Genomic DNA, 19,726 nt, shown 5'->3' with positions numbered 1-19,726 from the left:
GCTCGATGACCCTGACATCGAACCTCTAATACAGACGGCGTGGGACATTTGTTTACGTTCTCTGCGATACTATCCGTCTAAGTTTCATTGGTGGATCCACTGTGTGAAGCCAAAACTACGTTGCACTTTAATGTCCTACAGTTATAATAGAGCGCGAGATCTGAAACTGACTTTTGAGTATTACTATTCGGTGCTTCGCGAACTTTATGATAATTCTACAATGACATGTGCCCACCTTTCTGAGATTCGGAAAATTAAGGCCAAGCTTCTTAGTATTAAGCGGCTTCAGATGGAAGGATTGAAGATTAAATCTAAACCACCGTCCACGTTGGCACATGAAATGACTTCTATGTACCATCTGTTTCGTCACCACAAGAACCGTCGACGTGTATTGATTGACGGCCTTATGGCAGCTGATGGTCGCCGGCTTACCTTACAGAATCAAATAACCCATGAACTTACCTGCTACTATGAGACGTTATATACTGCGGCTGATTCTGATCCGATTGATGTTGACGAGATTTTAACTGCTATCACACCAGTTTTAACAGAGGACCATAATCCGAAATTTTTAGCTCCTTTTACTGCAGACGAAATTTCAGCTTTCATTGCTTGTTCAGCATCTCACAATTCTCCTGGTCCTGATGGCCTACCTAAGGAGTTTTTTGTTAGTTTTGGCCTATTATAGGGCCTGTTTTTACGGATATTGTGAATGAAATCTTGAATGGTGGCACAATTCCAGCCAATTTCAAGAGAGGTACGATTGTCCTGATACCAAAATCTGCTGGTTTGAAGACAGCTAGTGACTTTCGTCCTTTAACCCTTTTAAATTTTGACTATAAGACGGCCGCTAGGGCTGTTAATGCACGTCTATCCCTCTTGCTTACACCTGTGATACCTCCTTGTCAAAGCTGCTTTCCAGGGCGCTCCATATTGACGTCTCTGGCGGGGTATCGTGATGTCGTGTCGATTGTCGCTGTCACCAATATTTCCTGTGCGCTTTTATTTGTTGATTTTAGTAAGGCCTTTGATCGTGTGTCCCATTCGTTTTTAGAGCTTCTGCTGCACCGGCTCGGTTTTAATGAACAGGCGCTGCTGGTACTTAAGAATATGACGACTGGCATTTCTGCTAAGATTGACATTAATGGCCAGCTAACAAAGGTCATTGATAATCAACGTGGCTTCCCGCAAGGTAGTCCTTTATCCATGACCCTTTATGCTCTCTCCCTTCAACCACTCCTCACACGTCTCAACTCGACACTTCGTGGTCTTACGATCTCTGGGGTTAACCAGACGGCAACGGCTTATGCTGATGATTTGGTTGTTTTGCTTCGTTCCACCGCAGAAGTGCCGCAGTTGAAAATGAAACTCGATAAATTTTCTGCGGCCTCAGGTTCTCGTATCAATCCCCGTAAAAGCAAGCTCCTGAATTTGCGGGGCTTTGAACGTGTGGTTGCTACGTGGGTTACAGCTGTTGAACACTATACTCATTTAGGTATCTATCTTGAACGTTGTCCTCTTCGGATGGCTGCAAAAAATTGGCAAGTGGCCATTTCCAAGCTGCAAGGTGTTTTATTAGAACACTCATGGCGTTCGATACCGCTACTGCAAAAAAAGCGTGTATTAGACACTTATGTTTTATGTAAAGTATATTACGTTGCTCAGCTGTTTCCGCTTCCCCGAATGCAGGGTGCAAAAATGGTCCAGCTTATTAACAGATATAATTGGCGGGGGCATATTTTTAAATTACGTTGTGATGTTCTTACGAAGCCGCGTCTTGAGGGCGGCTTGTCGTTCACCGATGTCCGTCTCAAGGCTGCTGCCCTTTATGTTAAGCGAACCCTCCATCTTTTATTATCTGAGTCCCCGACTGTTACTTCGCAATTATTCCATGTCGTTCGTCCAGAAAGGTTGCCACCGCCCATTAACGTTGGGCCTCTAAATGCGAAGCTACGGCATGTTCGGGACTTCTACATTGAGATTAGTTACCTAGACCTCCACTTACAACGTCGTCCTGTTATTACTACGCTAACCCTGCTTGACAAATGGCACCGGTCTTCTTCTTCCAACCCGATTGTTTTGCATTATCCCAGTTTTAATTGGCGTAACATATGGACGAATATTAGCTTACCCGTTCATTCAACAGCTGTTGCGTCCCTATGGTATAAGGTAGTTAATCAGCTGATTCCTACGAACGAACGCCTTCATCGTATAGGTTTATGTGTCTCTCCGCTTTGTCAAACGCGTGGTTGTGTTGATACACCCTAACACCGAATTACCTGCGCTGACCGTCATCGCATGTGGCACTGGCTGCGCCGACAATTGGCTTTACTCACCAGGAGCTCAGAATCGGCATTTAAGACTGATATTCTCTCCTGGCCGGACACGGTTTTTTATCCCCGGACCAAGAACAACACCGTTATGTGGCTTCTAGGCCGTTACATTTTTGCAGTGGTTGATGATCATGGTATTACCGATTTTATTTCGTTTACTGGTTACATGCTTCATGAGTACTGGACGCAAAAGTCTTTCCCACACCTTAAGAGGGACTTTGCGAATATGCTTACTATTGTTTTCGAAAAGCAGGGAGTTAGTTAAGTTTCAATTTCTATTGATCGCTCCTGCGCCTGAATCATTAATGGAACCGGTATAGGGGCATACTGAGCTAACTTCATGACAGGGAAGACATTCTCGCTAGTTCTTAGGTACAATCTTGGCAGGAAGGCAAAATAATTCTTTAGATAGACAACGCTTCATAAGTCCCGTGTTCACATATAAGTATCATAAGGCGTCGGAATTCGGATCTGAAGATTACTGGTTCGAATGCTGTCACGCTCGTGTTTTATCACTTCTGAAAAAGAAACATACCGTTTTAATGTAGCAATTGAGCAGTACGAAACCGTCTGAATTTTGCTGTTGACCATTTTCTGCTTGGAGATGCTCTTGAGCTTGAAACACACACAACAAGACCGGTGTTAACTAGCGAAATGGTCGGCAGAGTGCCGTCACCGCGAGTATTCACTGGCACTTGCACATCTAAAACAACGTCGGAAAGTAACTCGTTCGCCTTTTGAGTCACATCAAGTATGAGTGTTATTTTTGACGCCACTAGCTCTGCAGGTTGTCATGCAATTCCTTTACCTCTCAGAAATGATTATGAAATAAAAGTGAAGTACGTGACGAGTGTGACGTTAGGAAAACATTAGGCAGCATGGAGAGATTCTATATGGGACCACCCAACCCAAACGAGTACTGTGTGACGTGCTACCCGTCAAGTATTCACCGAAGCAGCCCGGGTAGCTCAGTCGGAAGTTCCGCTTCAGACGCCGTGCAGGGTGTACGTGCCTAGTCTTCCGCTCCGCCGTAGCGTTACGTATAGTCGGATATCGTTTGTTTCGTGTAGTGTTGTACCTTCTGTAAGTTTTTCTCCGTCGTTGTTTCGTTCCTTGTGTTACTTTCTGTGTGTATTTCAGTGTTTTTTGTGTAGCGGTTTAGACCGCGTAGTTTTTGAAAATGTCTTCTCAGGTTATTCCTCGTCAGGCTACAGTTAGTTTTGCTTCCGACAAGTCCACCCGCCATGTGCAACCTAGTTCCCTTGAGATTCATGATTGGTTAGTAGATACCTTTGGCATTAATTCGGATCAGGTGCACACTGCATATTTTGATACAGAACTCTATGTTTTCTTTGTTAAATTTATGGACCCCCTTCAGGTTGATAAAATTATTTCCAAATTTGGTCATCAGGTTCTCTTTCGGCATCGGGATGATTCTGTCAGTACCGTACTGCTTTCAAATGCTTCCATTACGTACACCAGTGTTCGTGTTTACAACCTTCCGCCGGAGGTGGATAATGTGTATCTTAAGGAAGGTTTACTCAAGTATGGTGATGTTAAGAGTATTCGCCTTGAACGCTGGTCCAGCCAACATCGCCTGCAGTGTTACAGTGGCATTCGTTCCGTCGAAATGCACGTGAAGCAGAATATTCCCTCGCACCTGCAGATCGGTGGATATCGTGTCCATGTAACATATAGTGGTCAGGTTGGCACCTGTTTTTTGTGTAATGAGAGTGGCCACGTGCGTACCAACTGTCCGCGGAGGGTTTTTGTGTTAATAAATTCTCTCGAACAGCGTCGCAAGTTAACGGTCGCTGACCTCGTTGCAGGTGGTTCTGCTCTTGGTGTCGAACAGTCCAGTGGTAGTAGCGCCCAGCCGCAGGTTGTGCACGCCCCTCACACAGAATTTCCTCCTTTACGTGCCAAATCTGATGTTGTTCCGTCGGTTCCTCAGGTGGGTGTGCCGCTTTTGAATAATAAACGGCGTCGCGCACAAGATGGAAATAGTACGGATGAGGATCTCCCCGAGATGCCCCAATCCGAGAGACCGACATCCTCCGAGCCACAGAGTAGTGTAGATGCTCCCTGTTCCCCTGAAGTAGCTGTTACGGTAGCGGCTGCTGACGCCCCTCCGGCTTCCGACGCGGCTTCTCTCGAGTCGGCTCGTCGGTCGGACCTGTTGGCGCCGCCTTCCGAACCGACTTCGTTGTCACAACAAGTTGAGTCGCAACAACTTCCTGCTTCGCTGCCCCACACCTCTGCCAGCGGAGCTGCTCCGCTTCCTTCCAACTTAGCAGTTTCTGAGCTTCCTGCTCACGTTTCGCCTCCGTGTAGTCCATGTTTGCCGGAAGCTAATACTGGTGTAGACCAGTCCGTTTCGTCGGATGTTTCCCCCCCGCGACCCCGGACCCTGACTGTGGACCGGCGCGGGTGTTGTCAGATACAGAACGTGATCCTCCTACGTCATCGGCGGCTGCCGCTTCCTTGCCCGTCAGCCGACGCAAGTTGCGCGTTCAGCCGAACGTCAATGCTGTTCGTAAAAAACCGAAACGTAAGGGATCAGCGGAAGGGGGTAGCAGTCCCCCTCCCTCGGATGCCTCCGTCTCCCCTGCTATGGACTGTGATGTTGATGCGTCGGTGTAGGTGATTCTTTCCTAGCTTTTCTCTCCATGGTTCAAGCATACACCTTTCTTACCTTAAATGTTAACCGTATTGAGTCCGACGTTCGCATTGCCTCTTTGCGGCAGTTTCTTTACGACTCCTGTGTGGACGTAGTATTTTTGCTGGAAGTATTGTTTTCTGATCTCTCTCTACCTGGATTTCTAACTGTTTTTAATGTCGCACCGGAGAATTCAACAGGAACTGCTCTTTTCTTTCGAGAAGGTATTCCTATTACTGACATTGAATTCCTTGACTCTGGCCGTGGGATTGGTTGTCGTCTTTTTGATCTCCACCTAGTTGTTTTGTATGCCCCCTCTGGTTCGGGTCGCACTGTGGCTCGATCGCGCTTTTATAAGGAAGAGCTTATTTATCTTTTGCGGAAGAGTCCTCGGAGTCTCCTGCTCGGAGGCGATTTTAATTGTGTTTTACGCCCTGAAGACCAGCCCCCAATTTTAATTATTGCCGAGATTTACATGACTTGTTTCGTACGATGCACCTGCGTGATGTTTGGGAACACAAATATCCAACCCTGGTGAAATTTACGTATTTTACCGCGTCCTCATGCAGTAGACTCGACAGATTCTACTTCTCTGATTTTTTATGTGATAACATTCTTTCTGTCGATGTTATTCCTACTAGTTTTTCTGACCATTGTGCTTTTACTGCAACTGTAAATCTTAGTCACCAACCAGCAAAACTTTATCGTTCCCAGTGGATGTTAAATGTTTCCCACCTTGCCGACAGTGCCATTGATGAAGTTGTAAGTGCCGTGTGGGAGCGATGTCTTCGCTCCGTCCCGCGTTACCCCTCCTTGCTCGTTTGGTGGACTGCGTTTGCCAAGCCCAAGATTCGTCAGACTTTGATTTTTTACTGTGCCGCAAGGGCGCGTGATTTTAAGAACACGTATGAATTTTACTACTCTGTCCTGCGTGAACTGTATGACGCGGCGGGTCCTTCTCCTCTGCGGATCCATGATGTTCGTCGTATTAAAGCCAAGCTCTTGACCCTCAAACGACGACAGTTGGATGGTCTGCGAGTAAAGTCGAAACCTCACTCTCTTGTTGAAGGTGAACTGACTTCTTTGTACCACCTGCTGCGGCATCAGACTCGACGTCGTCGCTCCTTCATCTCTTCTCTTATGGTGGATGGTGGACGACAGCTTATTGCACAGGAGGATATGACTCGTGCTCTTCATCAGTATTACGCTAGTCTCTGTCCTGCCGATGATTGTGGTGCGTCACTTTCTGATGATGTCCTTGAGGATCTTCCTGCGACGATCACGCCTGACGCGAACGGCGACTTTCTCTGGGAGTTGCAGGTAGATGATGTTTTTGATTTTATTGCTCACTCTCCGTCCGGTAAATCGCCGGGTCCAGACGGCCTGCCAAAAGAATTTTATCTCCGTTTTTGGCCTCTTTTGGGTGGCACTTTTACGCAGATTTTAAATGAGTTTGTCAGGGGGATGGATGTGCCTGCCGATTTTAAGGTAGGGAAAATTGTTTTAATTCCGAAGTCCACTGGTCGTTTATCTACTGCCAATCTTCGTCCGCTCACATTGCTGAACTTTGATTACAAGACAGCTGCTAGAGCACTCAATAGTCGATTGTCTTCACTGCTTCGTGGTGTGATTGATGCACATCAATGTTGTTTTCCTGGTAGATCTATTCTGACCCCAGTAGCCGAATATCGGGATGTTGTCTCGGTTGCGGCGGTTACAAACGTTCATTGTGCCTTTTCTTTTACTCGATTTTTATAAGACTTTTGATCACGTCAGTCATGTGTTTTTAGATCATGTTTTAGATACAATAGGTTTTAACGCTTCATCACGTGGTGTTCTTGGTAATTTGTATAGGGGAATAACTGCTCGGGTGTCAGTCAATGGGCAGCTGACGCCGCCCTTTGCTATCCGCCGAGGGGTACCTCAGGGTAGTCCGCTCTCTATGTCGCTATTCATATTGTCCCTGGAACCGCTGCTTCGGACTCTTGCTTTCAAGCTTCAGGGTATGACCCTCTCTGGTGGGAAGCTCACTGTCAAGGCGTACGCGGACGATGTCATTGTTCTCCTCCGTCAACGTGATGATATCACATTCTTGAAAGGGGCAGTCGATGCATACTGTTGTGTCTCTGGAGCGCGTCTTAATCAGGGTAAGTGTAAGTTCCTTGATATTCGAGGGTTTCGCGATGCTGATGTTCCTTGGGCCACTTTTGTCGATCGCCATACGTCATTGGGGATTACCATTGATCGGTGTCCTATAAAAATGGCAGCTCTTAATTGGAAATCTGTCACCGAGAAGATACAGGGGGCTCTGATGGTCCATGAGCAGCGCTCTGCTACCGTTTTGCAAAAAATCAGAATTTTAGACACATACGTGTTATGTAAAGCCTATTATGTTGCTCAGCTGTTCCCCCTTCCCATTATGGTGGCGAAACGGTTGCGCCAATTGTCTAGCAGGTTTATATGGAAGGGTCATCTATTCAAGTTGCGTTACGAGGTTATGACGAAACCGCGTATCTCCGGAGGCTTGGGCCTCACTGACATTACTCGCAAGGCATCTGCCTTGTACGTCCGCCGTACGACTCTAATTGTTACGCAAGAAGTGACTTCAATTACATCCAGACTTTTTACTGTTGTGCGTCCGAAGAGCCTTGCTCCACCTGTCGACGTCGGTCGCCTCAATTTTAAGTTGAAACACGTTCGGGAATTTTATATTGCGGTTAGTTACCTCGGTGACGTCTTCTTGCGACGACCGGTGCCAACGACCAAGAGCTTGATTGCCCGTTGGGAGGGGCTGGCCGGTCCCAATCCAATCGAACTGGCGTCTCCATCAGTGTCCTGGAAGAACGTCTGGAAGAATGTTAGTCTGCCGATCCACACTATGGCTGTGGCGTCCACGTGGTGTAGGGTAGTTAATGGTTTGGTCCCCACCAACGTACGACTGCACCGTATTGGTCTTCCTGACACGGACAACTACACTCGGTGTGGTCTCCTGGACACACTTGAGCATCGATTCACCTGCAGTGGGCACCTTGCTAATTGGATTTGGCTCAGGAAACAACTGGCTTTTGTCACTAGGACTGCCGAAACCGCTTGTACCATTGACATCATCGTACGGCCTGATTCTTCCTTTTATCCGCGAACGAAGCTCAATACCGTTATGTGGTTGCTTGGACACTTCGTACATTTTGTTATTACTTGTCATGAAGAGGATGAACACCTAAAATTCGACAGTACATTCTTACTGCTTACTGGAACCGATTGCGCATGCCAGTACTCCGTGAAGATTTTGCAAATATGCTTAGCCTGACATTTGAAAGGGAGGGTGTTGGCTAAGGTCGCTTGTGCTGGCCGATTTCCTATATACTGTTTCTGGATTTGCCACCTTACTGTAAAATAGTTTTCTAAACCTGGACTGAAGTTTTCGTGGATATTTAGGACGAACAAGAAAAACAAACGTGAGACCAAGAACCGAGACAGTAGGGGAAAGTACGACGCCGTAGTGCAGGTGCCATTCGGAAACAGGACGGTGGAGTCATCGTGGCCAGGCCTCGGGTTTCGACCCCTGCTCGCTTTGTTTCCGCAGACCTGAATCTGAGTGTCACCCCTAAATTTTAACCAATGGCATATCAAGTAATACAAAAAAAAAAAAAGAAAGGAAAAATAAAATGAAACAACAAGGAAAAAAATAAAAAAGCAAAAAAAAAAATAAAAAAAAGTCGGTAGAGCATGAGACTCTTAATCTCAGGGTCGTGGGTTCGAGCCCCACGCTGGGCGGAACGGAATTTTGTTCCGCTGCAGATGTAAATTACCGTTTTTCTGATTAACGTGATGTAATGGAAATAGCAACTTTAAACTTTGCCTACGTCTCTATCAGTGGCAAGGAAACTGTATTTGAAGGTAAAGGTGATTTTGTAGACATGTGTGAACGACATGTTCTGAAATGTAAGTGTTGTTGTTTGGAGAACACATCGGTTACGTGTCAGATGTGTAACCAAGCAGTAATGGGTCGCCATAGCTGCAAATATTAGTCGGTAATATGAAGTGTTGTCAGCTGAAGTCTGATGATCCAGACGACCGTAAGGACGAAGTACGCAAAAGCACCGCTAGGCCGCGCCTCTTTAGCTCAGTGGTAGAGCACTGATCTAGTAACCCAAGGGTCGTGAATTCCATCCTCAAAGGAGGAAATCGAATTTTGGAAATCAGTTGCGCGTCGTGGCCGTATAGCAAACAGTATCTGTGATGACGAACAATTAGCGACATGCCTTTTATTAAGAATTACTCTCAGATGTGATTAAGGCGATTGGCGCAGATAAAGCCTTTGCCAAAGCGGTACAGCATAAGTTGGGACGGGGCAGTCTGAATTACATTTTATAGATGTATATCTTACATATGTCAGAGCCTCTCGCCGTCGTCGTCGTCGCCGCTTCTGCAGAAGTAGGATATGGCCATCGTAGCAAATGCGGCGAGGGACGCCCTGCCTTCGATTCCGTATGCACAAAGTGTGTGGTCTTGTTTCCCAGTCTATATTTGGTCGGTCACGTAAGAGGTTGAATGTAACGAATGGGTGGGAAATAGCAAGGGGCAGCGGCTGTGTAGAACGAAAACACGTATCATCAGGGGTGTGAGCATTTCGAGATGAGTCATAACAAAGTTTGCACTTGGTCGTCAGTGACTGTGTGTGGCCAAATGAATAAGGCGTCGGACTTCGGATCTGAAGATTACAGGTTCGAATGCTGTCACGCTCGTGTTTTATCAGTTCTGAAAAAGAAACATATCGTTTTAATGTAGCAATTGAGCAGTACGAAACCGTCTGAATGTTGCTGTTGACCATTTTCTGCTTGGAGATGCTCTTGAGCTTGAAACACACACAACAAGACCGGTGATAACTAGCGAAATGGTCGGCAGAGTGCCGTCACCGCGAGTTTTCACTGGCACTTGCACATCTATAACAACGTCGGAGAGTAACTCGTTCGCCTTTTGAGTCACATCAAGTACGAGTGTTAATTTTGACGCCACTAGCTCTGCAGGTTGTCATGCAATTCCTTTACCTCTCAGAAACGATTATGAAATAAAAGTGAAGTACGTGACGAGTGTGGCGTTAGGAAAACATTAGGCAGCATGGAGAGATTCTGTATGGGACCACCCAACCCAAACGAGTACTGTGTGACGTGCTACCCGGCAAGTATTTACCGAAGCAGCGCAGCTAGCTCAGTCAGTAGAGCATGAGACTCTTAATTTCACGGTCGTGGGTTCGAGCTCCACGCTGGGCGGAACGGAATTTTGTTCCGCTGCAGATGTAAATTACCGTTTTTCTGATTAACGTGATGTAATGGAAATAGCAACTTTAAACTTTGCCTACGTCTCTATCAGTCGCAAGGAAACTGTATTTGAAGGTGAAGGTGATTTTGTAGACATGTGTGAAAGACATGTTCTGAAATGCAAGTGTTGTTGTTTGGAGAGCACATCGGTTACGTGTCAGATGTGTAGCCAAGCAGTAATGGGTCGCCATTGCTGCAAATATTAGTTGGTAATCTGAAGTGTTGTCAGCTGAAGTCTGATGATCCAGACGACCGTAAGGACGAAGTACGCATAAGTACCACTAGGCCGCGACTCTTTAGCTCTGTGGTCAGTCTGCCTGCGGCAGCGGTGGTGAGCGGACCTCCAGGGCCAGCGAGCTGTGGCAGGAAGTGTTTACGTCAGGCGGTGAGTCGCGTGCTTACAGCGTCTGCTTATTAGTATTCGTTCCGTTCTGTAAGATCTGATATGGAATTATGAATCCGACTAACAGGAAAGATACCTTGAAGTTTACCTTTGATAGGAACTTTTCGAAACCAAATTCGTTTCAAGTTGAAGCATGGTTAGAGGAAACAGCTAAGATTACTTTTGATGACTTTGTAGGGATAAATTTCTCTATCGTGACTAGTGTTGTTTATGTGAAATTAACGTCCTCTGAAATGTGTGATAGAATTGTGGAGTCCAGTGGAGGTGTACTGAAGTTTAAACATAGAGATGGTACCGTCAGTGACGTCAGCATTACGCATGCTGGACTGGGCATCCGAACGGCACGTATTTTCGAACTCCCGTTTGAAATATCAGCCGCGCAAATAAATTCTGCATTAACACCTTACAGGAGGGTCATTAACAATTTTGCGGAGCGTAGGTCCAAAGCCCACAAATTTCCGGTGCTTAACGGCGTCAGGCAGGTTAAGATCGATCTACAGAAGCACATACCTTCATATATTTACGTAGGTGGACATCGCGGAATTGTCATATATGATGGGCAGCCAAAAACGTGTGCCGACTGTGGTGCGTCCGTCCACTTGCGCTCTGAATGTATACAAAGACGCGTGACGCAGATACATGTCGGTGAAGCCGCTAGCCCCCCTGTGACGACGGCACTGCCACTGACATACGTTGCCGCGGCTTCTGGTCTTCCACCCGCGACCCCGCCTGTAGATGCCGCTCGTTTGAATGATGTTTTTCCGATAACGTCAAAGAACCGAGTGCTGACCCGGCACCGCCGCTACCACACTCAGAGATGGAGGTAACGACGGATGGCTCCCCAGTGGTTGATGCCACTGGTACTGAGGATGAAGCAGACGCTGTGTTCCCGGCGGATCAACCCCAGAGTCAACGGTCCACTTCGGATGTTGATGATACCGCGAACCCTAACAGGAAGCCTTCCAAAAAGAAGCGGAGACTTGCACATCAAGGAGCCAATCAGCTCGCCCCACAGCTCCACGAAAAAGCGAAACGAATAAGCAGCCAAATGAGTCAGAACACTTCTGAACCCTCTGAAGTTGGTCTCCCTGCGTCTGGTCGAATGGACATTGATCCTGTGGTGTCTCCCCCTGTGAATCCACGACGGGTGGAAGATAGTGATACCTCGAGTAGAGTCGTTTTGCCGGATGCCCACGCTCAAGGAAACGCAGGATCGCTTTTGTCAGAGGCCACTCTCACTGGGAATTGGGCACAGGAAATGGAAGTCTTGGATGCGAGCAATGATGCGGCTGTCATGCGGACCATTGAGACGGAATCTTCGGCACCCCCCACAGAGCAGCATACACCAACCGTACCGGGAACTACAGGAACTCCGACTGACGCGCTTGGCCTCAGTTTCGTTAGCCATCCTTCTAAGACTGTCTAATTAATAGTATGTGCCTTCTCCCGTGAACGAGCCCCAGGCCTATAAAATTGCCACGTTAAACATCAATAAGATACAGTCGTACTGGCGGCTCCGTAATTTACAAGATTTTGTATACGCAGCGGATATCGATATTCTGTTACTTCAAGAAGTCGCTGCGATTGAACTTGACCGAATAACTGGTTATACTACTCTCTCCAATTCCGGGAGCGGTGCGAATTTAGGGACAGCGATTCTGTTAAAAGAAGGGATTGTAGCGACCGACGCAGAAAAACTGCCTGATCATAGATTTAGGGACAGCGATTCTGTTAAAAGGAGGGATTGTAGCGACCGACGCAGAAAAACTGCCTGATCATAGAGGGATCGCTGTCACTTTCCATCGGACACGCATAATCAATGTTTACGCCCCGTCCGGCAGTAGCAATAGGCGTGCTAGGGCTGAGTTCTTCACAAGCGCCATAGTCACACTTTTTAGGGGAACCTACGATCGTATAATTTTTGCGGGTGACTTCAATTGTGTCTTAAGTCCAAAAGACCAGACGCCTAATTTTAACAAATCTGGAGAACTAGAACGTATCGTCCAAGAAATGAACCTCATTGACACATGGGAGCATACGCACGGAGCGGCACCTGGGTTCACCCATGTCACGAACCACTCTGCAAGCCGGCTGGACAGAATCTATGTATCGGCGTGTATGAAGACTCAAGTCCTCCATTCCGAAGTTTGGCCCACAATTTTTTCCGATCATGCCGCATATATTTGTACTGTTAACATGGTCAAGCAAGGCACATTTCCCGGCAGAGGTTTCTGGAAACTTAACAATGCTCTCCTTAACGATGTTGACTGTCACCGTGTCTTTAACGAAACATGGGAGGCATGTGAACGACGGGTTGCACAGTATGCCTCCGTTACTGAATGGTGGATAACACATGCCAAACCAACTTTATCAAAAATGTTTAAACGCTACGCTCGGGACATATCCTGGTGGCAACGGCAAACATCTGAGTTTTATTTTACTTGTCTCAGGGAGCTCTACCAGTCCGATGTGACTGTACCTGAAAATTTTATGCAGATTAAAAAAATTAAGGCAAAATTATTAAAACTTCAGCGGCAGCAGGCAGAAGGCTTTCAAATAAGGTCCAGGCCCCAGAATGTGATAGACGACGAAATGACATCCATGTTTCACGTCATTCGTGAAAATAAGAGGGGGCGGCGGAGATTAATAACTCGTCTTCAGTTGAGTGAAGGCGTTGCGCTCACGCGGCAACAAGACATACGGACTGCACTTCACAATCACCTGGCAGATCTGCTGGCAACGACACATACCGACGATGGAACTCACGATGAATTACTCAATAACTTGCAAAGGACTTTGGGTGCTGCTGAAGTCGAAACTCTCATGCGAGAAATTGATGAAGACGAATTGGATTCTGCGCTATCACGAAGTCCGTTAAATAAATCGCCGGGACCCGACGGTCTCACTGCCGAATTTTATTTTACTTTCCGCGACAAATTAAAGCCCAAGTTGTTGAGTATGTTTAATGAAATTTTACGGCCTGATTTTAATGTTCCTCAGGCTCTCGTGGAAGGCATCGTGGTTTTAATCCCTAAACGCCCAATGTGCAGTTCTGTTGATGATTTTCGGCCGCTTACTTTACTGAACAGTGACTACAAAATTTTAGTACGTATTATTTCTAATAGATTGAAAATGTTGATGAATACTGTCATTGGTCAGTACCAGACCAGTGTAGGTGTCGGTAGGACGATCTTCCAAAATTTGTCTCAATACAGGGACGTCATAGCCATTGCAGATGCGTGCAAGATACGGTGTGCGCTAGTTTCCCTTGACTTTTCAAAGGCATTCGACAGAGTAAACCATCAGTTTCTCATCCGGACGATGCATGCCATGGGATTTCCACTACGTTTTATCAATCTTATACATGAGCTCCTTCGTAAAGGAGTAACTCGACTCATGGTGAATGGCCAGCTGAGCGCATCGATTAATATTACTAATTCAGTGCACCAGGGATGCCCTATGTCAATGGCCTTGTTTGCCATTGCCATTGAGCCTTTGCTTGTCACCTTGACACAGCGTCTACAAGGATTAACCATCCACGGCTTTAAGATTGTTTGTACTGCATGTGCGGATGACGTCGGATTTTTGGTCATGGACGAAGGTGAAGTCGAGGAAGCCCTTCAGATCGTCAAAAACTACGAACTTGTTGCGGGTGCGAAGTTGAATGCCAGGAAATCTGGCATTATGAACATAGGACGCGGCATCTCGCTGCACCATCACGGTCAGTTGCAACTACTTTCTAAAATGAAATGCCTTGGTATTGAGTACATTAGCAACATACAGCACACAATTGCGGTGAACTATAGGAATCTCCTGGCAAGTATGCGTGCTTGCATGCAGACCCACTACCTAAGAAGCCTTGATGAACTGCAGAAAGTCACCTTCGCTAATGTCTACCTCACCTCAAAGATTAACTACGTTGCACAAGTACTGCTCATGCCACAGGAGACAGCGAAGCGTATGATGTCCGCTCTAGGCCATTTTGTCACACGTGGACACATTTTTAAAGTCAAGTACGATACGCTCACTCTCTCCACGACCGATGGATGCTTAAATTTAACAGATGTTCGTTCCAAGTCACGAGCTTTGTACGTATGCACCACCTACAAACGGTGGAGGTCGTTACCGAACAGTCTCACGGCTCACTTGTTAACCGAAATAGCGCCGGCCTGCCTGCAGCCTCCCGTCTCTGTTCAACATAATCCGCCTGCGCTGACTCACTTTAAGAGCTTTTTCATTGAGTTCAGTTATGTACGGTCAACTCTCCCAGAAAATGAGCCTTCTGTGGTGAAGTTAGTTTATAATAAACTACTGGCAACCAAGAACAGGAACAACATCGAACACAAATACCCAAATCATCGCTGGCCAGTGATATGGAAAAACATACATAGCCGTGATTTACCAACGTCAGTGAAAGCCTCTTGGTACAGGGTCGTGAACCGTAAAATAAGTACCAATTCACGACTTCATGCTCTACATTTGGCTGACTCACCTTTGTGCCTTACGTGCAACTTGCCTGATACTGATGAACATCGTTTTCTGTGCACCACTGTCCAAGCAGTTTGGGCATGCATTCGCCGAAAACTGGCTACGATTATGAGGACTTCCCAGCTTTGTATTAAACCTGAAGATTTCCTGTATCCGGATTCAGTGCCGTAACCAAACACCAAACGGAACTCTGTCAATTGGTTGAAGGGTCATTATGTTCATTATTTACAGACGCAAGGACCCAAGAGTGAGGCGGCGTTCTGTCTTTACCTGGCATTACAGTTTCACATACTTTCACAGACGAGACATTACAGGAAACGATATGCGAATTTTTTAGAAGTCGTTCTTCGATGAAAGAAGTATTTTTTTTCTTTCCTTCATTCTACTTTGCTTTGTTTTTTTTTCTTTTCTTCTTCAAATGTCACAGTGACGTATACTGAACAGTGATACGACAAGGACTATTTTATTTTCTTCTGTTTTTCTAGAGGACCAGGGTTCCTTGTTTCATTTTCTATTAAAAAAAAAATAAAGGTAAATAAGTAAATTATAATAAAAAATAAACGATTATAAAAGTTGATAAACAAACCAACAATACAACGAAAGCACTAAAAAGAACAACAAACAACAGAAAGAGTGTTGCAGACCAGAAGTAGGGGATTGCTGCCTGGGGTGACGTACGGTGGGGACTTCGTAGGCCCTCTCGCCGCTACGGTAGCCGTGAAGGCCCAGGACAACTCTCTGAACATGGAATACAACACACGCACAAAAAGAAAAAAAAAAGAAAATCTACTTTGTCACCATTGCGGGACTATGCATTAGGTTTAGAAGTATGTTTGGTTTGGAAATTGGAATAGTTCAGAAGAATAAGTAATTCAGAAATCATGGCAGACGAAGCCGACGCCGACGAAGGCGATTTATGGCGAGCGCAAGGCGGGGCTGAAGGGGAGAAAAGAGGAGCTTAAAAAAAAAATAAAAAAAAATGGATAAGGCGTCGGACTTCAGATCTGAAGATTACATGTTCGAATGCTGTCACGCTCGTGTTTTATCAGTTCTTAAAAAGAAACATATCGTTTTAATGTAGCAATTGAGCAGTACGAAACCGTCTGAATGTTGCTGTTGACCATTTTCTGCTTGGAGATGCTCTTGAGCTTGAAACACACACAACAAGACCGGTGATAACTAGCGAAATGGTCGGCAGAGTGCCGTCACCGCGAGTCTTCACTGGCACTGGCACATCTAAAACAACGTCGGAAAGTAACTCGTTCGCCTTTTGAGTCACATCAAGCATGAGTGTTAATTTTGACGCCACTAGCTCTGCATTTTGTCATGCAATTCCTTTACCTCTCAGAAACGATTATGAAATAAAAGTGAAGTACGTGACGAGTGTGGCGTTAGGAAAACATAAGGCAGCATGGAAAGATTCTGTTTGGGACCACCCAACCCAAACGAGTACTGTGTGACGTGCTTCCCGGCAAGTATTCACGAAAGCAGCCCGGCTAGTTCAGTCGGTAGAGAATGAGACTCTTAATCTCAGGGGCGTGGGTTCGAGCCCCACGCTGGGCGGAACGGAATTTTGTTCCGCTGTAGATGTAAATTACCGTTTTTCTGACTAACGTGATGTAATGGAAACAGCAACTTTAAGCTTTGCCTACGTCTCTGTCAGTCGCAAGGAAACTGTATTTGAAGGTGAAGGTGATTTTGTAGACACGTGTGAAAGACATGTTCTGAAATGCAAGTGTTGTTGTTTGGAGAGCACATCGGGTATGTGTCAGATGTGTAGCCAAGCAGTAATGGGTCGCCATAGCTGCAAATATTAGTCGGTAATATGAAGTGTTGTCAGCTGAAGTCTGAGCATGAGACTCTTAACATTTTGGTCGTGGGTTCGAGCCCCACGCTGGGCGGAACGGAATTTTGTTCCGCTGCAGATGTAAATTACCGTTTTTCTGATTAACGTGATGTAATGTAAATAGCATCTTTAAAATTTGCCTACGTCTCTGTCAGTCGCAAGGAAACTGTATTTGAAGGTGAAGGTGATTTTGTAGACATGTGTGAAAGACATGTTCTGAAATGCAAGTGTTGTTGTTTGGAGAGGACATCGGTTACGTGTCAGATGTGTAGCCAAGCAGTAATGGGTCGCCATAGCTGCAAATATTAGTCGGTAATATGAAGTGTTGTCAGCTGAAGTTTGAGGATCCAGACGACCGTAAGGACGAAGTACGCAAAAGTACCGCTAGGCCGCGCCTCTTTAGCTCAGTGGTAGAGCACTGGACTTGTAAACCAAGGGTCGTGAGTTCCATCCTCAAAGTAGGAAATCGTATTTTGGAAATCAGCTGCGCGTCGTGGCCGTATAGCAAACAGTATCTGTGATGACGAACAATTAGCGACATGCCTTTTATTAAGAATTACTCTCAGATGTGATTAAGGCGAATGGCGCAGGTAAAGCCTTTGCCAAAGCGGTACAGTATAAGGTGGGACGAGGCAGTCTGAATTACATTTTATAGATGTATTTCTCACATATGTCAGAGCCTCTCGCGGTCGTCGTCGTCGTCGTCGTCATCGCCGACGCCGCCGCTTCTGCAGAAGTAGCAAATGGCCATCGTGTCAAATGCGGCGAGGCACGCCCTGCCTTCGATTCCGTATGCACAAAGTGTGTGGTCTTGTTTCTCAGTCTATATTTGGTCGGTCACGTAAGAGGTTGAATGTAACGAATGGGTGGGAAAGAGCAAGGGGCAGCGGCTGTGTAGTACGAAAACACAAATAATCAGGGGTGTGAGCGTTTCGAGATGAGTCATATAAAAGTCGCACATGGTCGTCAGTGGCTGTGTGGCCTAATGGATAAGGCGCCGCACTTCGGAACTGAAGATTACAGGTTCGAATCCTGTCACGCTCGTGTTTTATCAGTTCTGAAAAAGAAACATTCCGTTTTAATGTAGCACTTAAGCAGTACGAAACCGTCTGAATGTTGCTGTTGACCATTTTCTGCTTGGAGATGCTCTTGAGGTTGAAACACACACAACAAGCCCGGTGTTAACTAGCGAAATTGTCGGCAGAGTGCCGTCGCCGCGAGTTTTCACTGGCACTTGCACATCTAAAACAACGTCGGAAAGTAACTCGTCGCCTTTTGAGTCACATCAAGTATGAGTGTTAATTTTGACGCCACTAGCTCTGCAGGTTGTGATGCAATTCCTTTACCTCTCAGAACCGATTATGAAATAAAAGTGAAGTACGTGACGAGTGTGACGTTAGTAAAACATTAGGCAGCATGGAGAGATTCTGTATAGGACCACCCAACCCAAACGAGTACTGTGTGACGTGCTGCCCGGCAAGTATTCACCGAAGCAGCCCGGCTAGCTCAGTCGGTAGAGCATGAGACTCTTAATCTCAGGGTCCTGGGTTCGAGCCCCACGCTGGGCTTAACGGAATTTTGTTCCGCTGCAGATGTAAATTGCCGTTTTTCTGATTAACGTGATGTAATGGAAATAGCAACTATAAATTTTGCCTACGTCTCTGTCAGTCACAGGGAAACTGTATTTGAAGGTGAAGGTGATTTTGTAGACATGTGTGAAAGACATGTTCTGAAATGCAAGTGTTGTTGTTTGGAGAGGAAATCGGTTACGTGTTAGATGTGTAGCCAAGCAGTAATGGGTCGCCATAGCTGCAAATATTAGTCGGTAATATGAAGTGTTGTCAGCTGAAGTTTGAGGATCCAGACGACCGTACGGACGAAGTACGCAAAGGCATCGCTAGGCCGCGCCTCTTTAGCTCAGTGGACACAGTTCGGCGCTAGCGGCCGTGCGGAGCGGAGGTCCGATACTTCCGCCTGTGCGGCGTGTGCGAGTGTTTGTTTACTTGTGGACTTAGTCTGCGCGCGGGCTAATAACAACGATCATGGCGAACAAGTACAGAAAAACTACATTACGATTCAATTTCTGCAAAGACTACGAAAGACCAAAGGCTTTAGCAGTGGAACGATTCATACGTGAGGACGTCAAGATACCGCCAAACGATATTGTCGGAATTCACCTGTCCATCGTTAGTCCCACGGTGTATGTTAAGATGGTAAATGACGCGGCGTGTGAGAGAATTCTACGGGCGACAAAAGCAGGTCTCCGATTTTGCCATAGTGACGGGAATGTCGGCACGGTAACTGTAGAACATGCTGGTCTGGGTGTACGGACAATACGTGTTTTTGAGCTGCCATTTGAGTTCCCGGCTGACGAAGTTATTGAGGCTTTTAAGCCATACGGCACGGTACATGGTCACACAGCAGAACGCTGGACACAATTCGCCACGTACCCCGTGCTTAACGGAGTGAGACAGATCACTATTGATCTTCAGAAGCATGTACCGTCCTATCTGACAATTGGTGGTTGTAGGGCGGTGGTGATTTACGATGGGCAACCACGTACATGTTCTGGCTGTGGCCAGGAGGGACACCTCAGGTCGAACTGTATGCAACGGCGGATTACGCAAGTGCTTTCAGATGTGCGGGAGCCGTCGCCAGAGATGACAGTACTACCGATCA

At 46.3% G+C, this 19,726-nt stretch overlaps 3 non-coding genes across 3 annotated transcripts; all 3 read left to right on the top strand.

The window, feature by feature from the left end:
* The first annotated feature begins 10,189 nt into the window (after window positions 1–10,189).
* Window positions 10,190–10,262, top strand: Trnak-cuu (transfer RNA lysine (anticodon CUU)). Its single transcript has one exon. It is a non-coding gene; the product is annotated as a tRNA-Lys (tRNA).
* Window positions 10,263–16,691: 6,429 nt separating this feature from the next.
* Trnak-cuu (transfer RNA lysine (anticodon CUU)) lies at window positions 16,692–16,764 on the top strand. Its single transcript has one exon. It is a non-coding gene; the product is annotated as a tRNA-Lys (tRNA).
* A 1,778-nt stretch (window positions 16,765–18,542) lies between these two features.
* Window positions 18,543–18,615, top strand: Trnak-cuu (transfer RNA lysine (anticodon CUU)). The gene has a single exon. It is a non-coding gene; the product is annotated as a tRNA-Lys (tRNA).
* The last annotated feature ends 1,111 nt before the right edge of the window (window positions 18,616–19,726 follow it).

This window comes from Schistocerca gregaria, chromosome 8 (genome assembly GCF_023897955.1).
Source record: "Schistocerca gregaria isolate iqSchGreg1 chromosome 8, iqSchGreg1.2, whole genome shotgun sequence".
In the NCBI taxonomy this organism is placed as follows: domain Eukaryota; kingdom Metazoa; phylum Arthropoda; class Insecta; order Orthoptera; family Acrididae; genus Schistocerca; species Schistocerca gregaria.
This window is presented reverse-complemented; position numbering and strand designations above follow the sequence as displayed.